Raw genomic sequence first — 9,550 nt, 5'->3', positions numbered from 1 at the left:
TGATTATTTTATATGATTTAAAATTAATGTTTCGGTGATAGAAAAATAAATAAAAAATTATATCATTTAATTTGAATAATTAACATTGAATTTAAACTATATTTTATAAAAATGTGATTAGTATGTTTATTTTATATTTTAAATTAAAAATAATTAATTGAATTTTGTAATATAGTAATAAACAATATTTTTAAATATTTTTAATAGAATACATTTAATTTTAAAATTATTCTATCCTCTAATTTTATTAAAATAACTATTTATATATATCCATATTAATTTATAAAATCTCTAATTTCTAACCCTAATTTTCAAATTGGATCAAAAATCCTAATTTTCAAATTAATTGAGAAACCTAACCCTAAACCCTTATAACCCAGCCACCGAAACCCCTTCCCCAAACCCAGCAGCCTAGACGCACACTGAAAAAACGGGAAACAGAGAGAGACCGAGAGAGGAAGCTCGTGAAGTCGCCGCTGAGCCACCGCCGCTGTGTCCTACCTGCGCCGCCGTTCACGCTTGTCACCGTCCAGCCATTGGTGCGAGCTCGTTGCCGTCGAGGAGAAGCTGCCGTCGCGTTCTGATCGTCGTCGCGCTGCTGCCACGAGGTCGCCGTCGTCGTTGCTTCGAAGGGAGCCGTAGTCATCGCCGTCATAGTCGCCGTCGAGCATGAAGGGTGGAGGAGAGAGAGCTCGCGTCCGAGGCTGAAGAGGACATGCGGTCTGCGCTGCTGCCAGGGCCCGTCGCCATCACCGTCGCAGACATGAGACGGGGAAAACGAGCAGAACGCGAGGAAGAGGAGGAGTTCTCGTCACTGTTGTGTGCCCAGTCATCGCTGCTGCTTCCAATCCCGCCGTTGATGCTGTTGCGACCATCACCATTGAAGCTCGCCAAATCTGCTCCTACTTCTGGTTTCTGGAATCTGAGAAAACGCCACTGCCGCTGCTGTTTGTTGGGTTCAAGATCGTTGCTGCTGTTCTTGCTCTGTTCTGCCTCTGCTTCTAGTTTTGTAGTTGCTGGAGCCTTTGCCGCCCGGAACCAATGTTGGACCTGCTCTTGATGATTCTGATGCTGCTACGTAGGTTCCGAGCTGCTGTGTTGTTGCCAGAGGAAGGGAACTCGTAGGAAAAACGTCACCGAGGCTGCTGTTTGGTTTGATTGCGTTGTTAATGCGACACTGAGGTAGGGGTTTATTTTTAACGTTTTAATTTAGAATGCCTACAAAGTTATTTGGATAAGTGCAAATGGTTAACAATGGTTAATAATTTCTTAATTGACATTAATGACTTGAAATGCATTTGGAATTAGTTAGTTGTTGTGATTATTCTGAGCTGTGACTGAAATTAGATGCTGTTGTGATTAATTTAGTATAATTTATTAAAGTGAAATATGCTGAGTTAATTATTGAACGGATAATTGATGAATTGAGTTTGGATTGTTGCTGTGAATGTAATTGGTTTTGTTGTTATGAGAGATTAGTTGGTGAAATTAAGCTTGGATTGAGGTTGTGGAAATGTGATTGGTGTGGTATTAAAACTGATTTTGATTTGAGGATGTGACTTGTGAATAATGATTTAATTGTTTGAAAGTGACTAATTACTCGAATTCCTGCTTATGCTGATTTCTTGATTTAGTTGTGGAATTGAAATTTAATTGATGATGGTGGATATGGTTGCAAGCTTGTTTGAGAAATTATTGGTTACTGGATATGTTAATTTAACTGGATAATATTGTGTTGAGTGTTGAATTGATTTAAACTTGTGCTCGGTCTGGAATTATTGTGGTGATGGTTTAATTGTGTCTGCTTTCTGATTATCTTAGAGTGATTATGTCAGGTTGGTTGTTATTGTTGACTTAAGGTTAACTAGAGTTGATTTTGAGGACGGTTAAAGGATTAGAGGTTGATTACTGAAGTATTTTCTTGAAATATGATCTTTAGAATGAAATGGTAACTTTGTTAATAACTAAATAACTTTAAAAATAACTAGAAATATGAAAAGTTGTTGGGATATTAGTTATGAATTCTTGAAGCTGGACTGGTTTACTTTTTAAGAATGATTTATGGAAACTCTGATTTTAATTAATGTTAGGATGTTGGTTGTTAAACTGATTTATGATGAGATGATTATTGAGATTCTGTTGTTGTGATACCTGCTGATAAAAGGGCTGAGTTGTTGAGAAAGAGGGAACCCGTAAGGGTGGCTAAGTCCGAATTTTAGGGGAAGTGTTGTCGAAATTTTATAAAAATATGAGGTTTTATGTGAAAAGTCATTTTAGAAGATTTGAACTTGGAAAATTATATTATTTGAGTTTTATTTAGATGAGAAAAGAATTATACTATTTTGAATTTGAATTACCAAGGAAAGGTTTATGTTTCAAGTTTGAATTATTTAAGAAAGGAATTATGTTTTGAATTCAATTTAACATGAAAAGAGTTATGTTTTGGGCCTGAAATAAAGGATTACTTTTCAGGAGTTTGGTGAATTTTATAATATTTGAATCCGAATGATAAAGAGAAATGATTTGAGCTAAGATGTTGTAAAAGTGAAAGATGTAAAATTTGTATAATATGATTAAATTTGTATAGTATAATTGAACAGAGAAAGAAAGAGGTACTGCATAAGAATGTGAAAGTAATGTTGAATAATGAGAATGATAATGAATGATGATAATGAGAATGATTATGTGATGATCTGCCTCGTGAAGGCAGTCAGATAAATAGATGGTGGGGCGACCACCGAGAGTGCTTCATTGGGATACTTAGCTATAATGCTATTTTGTAAGTCAGAGAACTCTTACAGAGGTATCGAGAAAACACATAACTAGCATATGCTCCTGTAAGTCAAAGGACTCTTATCGTGAGTGTGTGTGTGCTCCTGTAAGTCAAAGGACTCTTACAGCGAGTTTGTTGGGCAGATATAAGTTAACTAGCTCCACCATGCAAGTCAAAGGACTCTTGCAGTGGGTTGTTTGGGTTGCTAGTGCCGCCCTGCAAGTCAAAGGACTCTTGCAGTGGTTTGCCTCACAAGTCAAAGGACTCTTGCGAGGGGCATTGCCAACATTGCCAACAGGGAAGCGTTACCTGGTCAAAGGACTCCGGGTAACGTTGGGAGCGGGTATGTAACCGACAAATGAGCTCATTACCTGCACTAGGGCTAGTCATGCATCATCCTTTTTTGCGCATTTGCATTTGATTGGGTTTGCTCGTTGTATTTCCCTGTGATTGTGATGTTTGTCTTGCTGTGACTTGTTTGTATGTTGAGCTAAATCCCCTGTTTGTACTATTAGTTTGTGAATGTATTAAACTGATTAAGAATTGACGTTTTGATTGAGAATTAATTATGTAACTGAGAGATGGTTAATGTGACTAGTTTTATATTTAGAATTTGTTTTCAATTTAGAGATTTTGAAAGACGTAATTAATTAGCTAAAGTAAAACTAAGAGCATTTTTAAAAAGTTTTGATAAAGATATAGTTTCCTTGGGTATGTTAATTATTTGCATTTTATTTCATTACTTTTACGACATTCCCATTCCCTACTGAGAACGTGTGGTTTGTTCTCACCCCAAAATCTTCCATCCCTTTCAGTGACACAGGTTTGAAGACTCAGTTTGAAGCTGCAGGCGATTATAAAACTTATTTATGAGTTAAGTTTATAAGTTGCGTTGTTTTCATAGAGTTCCCTCGCCCTTGTTACTTTAGTTTTTATTTTATACAGAGGGATAGGAGTTGTACCTGAGTTTCATTTGAATTCTTTTGTATAATATTTATTATTATTAATAACTGTGATTATTATTGCTTGTTGATCTTTGACATGATTTTAATAAACAAAAACAAAATTTTCTGGCTTTTTATTAAAAACTGAAATACGATATTGAACTAAAGGCTCAATATTAAATAGTTAATAAAGAAAACAGGTTAGTAACGCCTTACTTTTGGTACGATCATGACGTACTGGAAGTTGGGTCGTTACAGTTTGCATCCAAGCTTATGGTAAGTAGCTGAACATTGGATCGACTTTGCACATGCTCGTGTTAGTTTGATTAACTTTTACCATTTGGAAAGGTATAGCATTTGAAACTGTTAAAAAGTGTTTAGTTGGTGAAGAATTTCTTGAAGTAACATCACAAGCACAAAAGATGTAAGTCAATTGCATTCTTGTAGTTGTATCTTAGCAAATTATCACAAAAATGGCAAAGAAATAAGATTTTTTCCAACAAATGTACTTTGATAAGATATTAATAAATTGAAAGCTTTCAACCTATTTTTATATATCTAATGTGCTGAATGTAAATTCCTTCTTAAGATTCCACTGATGGGAGCAAAATTTTGGGACACGGAGATTGGAGTTCATGGAAATGGCAATCCATTGGGAAGCTTGATCTGTATATTACAGCTGCTGGGATAAATCCTAAAGGGTATATGTGCAACATTTTCCATTTATTATTTCTTTCAAACTGTTCAAATATTGATAAAATTAATAGCTCTAAGATGTTTGTGTTAAAATATCCAAGTTTTGGTTTAAAAGTTATGATGAATAATACTTAAAAAGCATTTTTTGATCGAAGTTCGTGCCCTGGGATGATTCTGTCGATGTGAATGACATTGTTGCTGGTCTAAAAGGATTCAGAGATGATGATGTGAAGCCATTTTCTTCTGGTTTGAATGCAGCTGAGACTCAGGTTTGTTTGTAGATAGAAATAATTTGATTCTTTTTCTTGTTAATGTAGGAATATATACAAGTAACTTAGCAAGGTAGTGAACTTAAATCTAACGCCATTGACATGAATACATGATTTTATTGCATTGATCTTGATTAGAACGAAAGTAGAGGATTTTCTGCTCTCTATTCGTTGCATGTCTGATTGCGAATCAAAATAATTTAACTAACAACGTAAGCAATAAGTTCTTTTTCTAGCTAGGTTTATATTCCCTGGCTAGCGTTAATTAGAACTAGATATTTAGCATTAGAAGAGGGATATAGAGCTAGCGTTAATTTTTTTTATTGACTTTACATTATTATTGAGGAACCTTCAACATGGGATAGTAGTAGTTAATTACTTTTGGTAGTAGTTATTGTGTATACTTAATTCGATAAAGCACCTCTTCTTATATTATGTTAATTTGTTTGACAAATTAAAATTAAATCTTTCAATCAATCAGTATCTTCTGTTTTTAAAAAGGTAAGTTAATTTCAAGATTTGAAAAGATTACAAATAAGATAAATTAAATAAAATAGTGACAAGAAAAAAAAGATAATCAAATCTCAGGTTTAAAATTGATTTCATAGAGATAATTAATTCTTAAGAAGAAATTTACAATCAGCACATTAGATATATATAAAATAGGTTGAAAGCTTCAACTTATTAATATCTTATCAAAGTACATTTGTTGGAAAAAATCTTATTTCTTTGCGATTTTTGTGATAATTTGCTAAGATACAACTACAAGAATGCAATTGACTTGCATCTTTTGTGCTTGTGATGTTACTTCAAGAAATTCTTCACCAACTAAACACTTTTTAACAGTTTCAATGTTATAGCTTTCCAAATGGTAAAAGTTAATCAAACTAACACGAGCATGTGCAAAGTCGATCCAATGTTCAGTTACTTGCCATAAGCTTGGATGCAAACCCTCCATTATAATCCCTTGAAGAAGGCACACCTTCCATCACCCTAGGCACATGATTGTAAGAATTACTGCAACCAACACAACTAAGCGTTCAAGTTGAATTTCATAATGCACATGAAGGTCTGCAAATTCTCATGTTTGTTCTTTTTGTATTTAATCTTGGTATTTTGTTTATTTATTTATTCTGCAATTCTATCCCACAAGATTGAAAAAATGTAAACTGATTTTGGAACTACATGTTACTAGATTTAAAATATTTTAGAGAGGGTCATCTACAACAATTCTAACGCACTTCCCTGAAACTATTTATTAGAAAATTTGACTAAACATATAAACTATGGATGAATACCAACTCTTGTCAAGACTACTGAGTACAATATTGCAGTAGATCTTATGACGAGCGAATCACATGCATTATGAGAGAAAATAATTCAACTTCACCGTGAAAAAATAATCCAACTCACCGTAACGAACCTAAGATCTGTTTCACCCACAATATGAATAGTCGCAGAACTGTCTAATAGAAATAAAAATCATAACAAAAATAGAAAATCAATAAGGTCAAGGGAAAGAAAAACCTAAACCAAATATCAGAATAGAAGACCTTTATGGAGGCCAATATTGTTGTACTGTTCCATTGAATTCACTCTCAAGTAATATACATTTAATCTTCCTCGAGGCTAATACTCTCTAATTAGTAATTTCTATAGTTTTATAATCAACACCCTTCCACAGTGTTGACTAGTTACTGTAAATTACATTGTAAATAGGCTTGTTGTTTCATATTTAGAATGTCAAACAAATAAACTTTAGAATTAAAAGAAAACATAAAAACATGTAATTGATTCTTCCAACTGTAATAAAGATAATTTTATCAACCATTCCAGCCAAAAAGAAGAAAAAACTAATAAAGTTCATTTGGGATCTATCTGTCATAGTTCCCACAATTAGCAAATTAGGCTAAAAATGATCAAAGAAAAACAAAATTAAACAATAAATCAAAGCTTGACAATTGCCATGCATAATTTCTTGTCAACTCGGAATGACCAAACTTGAACAACATCATCCTTTTCTAGATTGTTAGCCTTTGCAACTTTGACCCAATTTGACATCAGAATATAGGAAATGCTGACTTTGGGCCCTTGTGCATGAACCACTTAATCAAAGTCAACTCGGTGATTTTTTAGCGAGGGTTGGATCAATTTCACTTTTATTCCCTTTTTCTCCTCCGAATTTTAGTTCCGTAGGAAGCAAGAAATCTTGTCCTTGACCACGGTATTGAAAGCCGGTTTTGTTGCGGATTCAAATCCGAGTGATAGAGAGTTTTTTTCGATAAGTAGAGTGATCTTGCTGCCACCCATGTCATGGATCAAGTTCTTGAAATTTTGTGGCAATTCAGAGGGTTTTTGGTTGACTGGTTTCTTTGATTCTTTTTTAGACCGAGAATCCACTGTCTTCTTGGAATTCTTGTTGGAAACCTGTTCTTGATCAGCACTCAGGCCTGAATTCACTGCACTGGGGCTGTTTCTTTCTTGGTTGATTGGTTTCTCTGTTTCTTTCTTGGACAGAGAATCGATTGAGCTAACGGTATTCTTGGAATCCTCCTTTAAAACCTATTCTTGATCAGCAGTGGGGTTGAATTCGCAACACTCCTTGAAGTCTCTAAATTAAGCCTTTCCAAGAAGTTACGGGGAGGTTAAACAGAATATCAACAACTTCAAGTTCATCACCGTTGAAATCAAAATGTTTATTTTGAATAAAATAGTCTGTCTTTGTTCTCTTGATATTCATAGTCCTCTTCTCCTCCTCGTTAGCCCCATTTCTCATGCCGTGACTTCTACCCTCAGATTCAAGGCAGTAACCAAAGGCGTTTGCTGTCTTCCTCTTGCTTGAGAACGGCAACTCAACTGTAGAATCATCACAATCAACAGTAACCAAAGGCGTTAGATCTTTCAGCTTGTTCTTGGCGCTGCATGAAGAACCTGGCCTGCATGGGAACCATTGGCAGCTTAGTTTGGCTGTAGCGCCAAGAACAAGCTGAAAGAATATCGTTAGCTCAATAGATTCTCAGTCCAAGAAAGAAACAAAGAAATCAGTCAACCAAGAAAGAAACGGCCCCAGTGCCGTGAATTCAGGCTTGAGTGCCGATCAAGAACAGGTTTCAAACAAGAATTCCAAGAAGACAGTGGATTCTCGGTCCAAAAAAGAATCAAAGAAACCAGTCAACCAAGACCCTCTGAATTGCCACAAAACTTCAAGAACTTGATTAGTGATATGGGTAGCAGCAGGATCACTCTGCTTATCCAAAAAACACTCTCACTCGGATTTGAATCCGCAACAAAACTGGCTTTCGATACTGTCACAGTAGGTCAAGGACAAAGATTTCTTGCTTCCCACAGAATTAGAAATTTTGGAGGAATAAAAGTGAAATTGATCCAACCTTTGCTAGAAATCACCGAGTTGACTTTGATTAAGTGGCTCATGCACAAGGGCCTATTGTGATAGAAAGTAAACATATCCTATATTCTGAGGTCAAATTGGGTCAAAGTTGCAAAGACTAACAATCTAAAAAAAGGATGATGTTGTTCAAGTTTGGTCATTCCGAGTTGACTAGAAATTATGCATGGCAATTGTCAAGCTTTAATTTATTGTTTAATTCTGTTTTTCTTTAATCATTTTTAGTCTAATTTGCTAATTATGGGAACTATGTCAGATAGATCCTAAATGAACTTTATTAGTTTTTTCTTCTTTTTGGCTGGAATGGTTGATAAAATTATCTTTATTACAGTTGGAAGAATCAATTACATGTTTTTATGTTTTCTTTTAATTCCAAAGCTTATTTGTTTTACATTCTAAATATGAAGCGACAAGCCTATTTACAATGCAATTTATAATAACTAGTCAACATTGAGGAAGGGTGTTGATTATAAAACTATAGAAATTACTAATTAAAAAGTATTGGCCTCGAGGAAGATTAAATGTATATTATTGAGAGTGAATTCAATGGAACAGTACAGCGGTATTGGCCTCCATAAAGGTCTTCTATTCTGATATTTAGTTTAGGTTTTATTTTTCTAAACTTTTTGATTTTCTATTTTTTTATCATTTTTATTTTTGTTAGACAGTTTTATGACTATTCATATTGGGTGAAACAGATGTTAGGTTTGTTACGATGACTATTCATATTGGGTGAAACAAATGTTAGGTTTGTTAGGGTGAGTTGGATTATTTTCTCTCATAATCCATATGTGATTCGCTCGTCATAAAGTCCATTGTAATATTACTCAGTAGTTATGACAAGAGTTAGTATTCATCCATAGTTTATATGTTTACTCAAATTTTCTAATAAATAGTTTAAGGGAAGTGCGTCGAATTGTTGTAGATGACCCTCTCTAAAATATTTTAAATCTAGTATAAGTAGTTCCCAAACCAGTTTAAATTTTTCAATATTGTGGGACAGAATTGCAGAATAAACAAAATATCAAGATTAAATACAGAAAGAATAAATATGAGAATGACCTTCATGTGCATTATGAAATTCAACTGGAACACTTTATTTCTTTGCTTTATATGAGCTTTGGTTCTTGCCATGTAATGTACTCTCTTGCTGCTAATCTTCATTCCATGAGTAATGGAAATTGATGAATTATTGCTGTTATATAGGCCATGTAATTGCAGTGCTAGTGAGGGAGAACCATCAAGTAGTGCTGCACAGGCAACCATTCAAGGACACACTGTAGTTGAAGCTCTATGAGGAAGAAAAACACTGAAATTGATGAACTGTGTATATATTACCATTAATAAATGCATTTAAAATTCAGAACTAAACAAGCCTCCCCCTCCCTTTCTTTTCTCTCTCTCCAAGATAATAGCCCTAATATCATTACAAGGTTGAAATATAATCATACTATTAATGTAT

At 34.3% G+C, this 9,550-nt stretch overlaps 1 long non-coding RNA gene across 2 annotated transcripts; it reads left to right on the top strand.

Annotated features, from left to right (window-relative positions):
- Positions 1–381: 381 nt before the first annotated feature.
- LOC107474852 (uncharacterized) lies at positions 382–9,549 on the top strand. 2 transcript variants are annotated; one of them, XR_002370846.2, is made up of 6 exons: positions 382–1,182; positions 3,589–4,141; positions 4,307–4,418; positions 4,569–4,682; positions 5,529–5,689; positions 9,295–9,549. It is a non-coding gene; the product is annotated as an uncharacterized LOC107474852 (long non-coding RNA). The 2 variants fall into 2 exon arrangements; XR_008005940.1 differs by lacking the exon at positions 3,589–4,141 and having other exon boundaries at positions 389–1,182.
- Position 9,550: the final 1 nt, after the last annotated feature.

This window comes from Arachis duranensis, chromosome 2 (assembly GCF_000817695.3).
Source record: "Arachis duranensis cultivar V14167 chromosome 2, aradu.V14167.gnm2.J7QH, whole genome shotgun sequence".
Classification (NCBI taxonomy): Eukaryota; Viridiplantae; Streptophyta; class Magnoliopsida; order Fabales; family Fabaceae; genus Arachis; species Arachis duranensis.
This window is presented reverse-complemented; position numbering and strand designations above follow the sequence as displayed.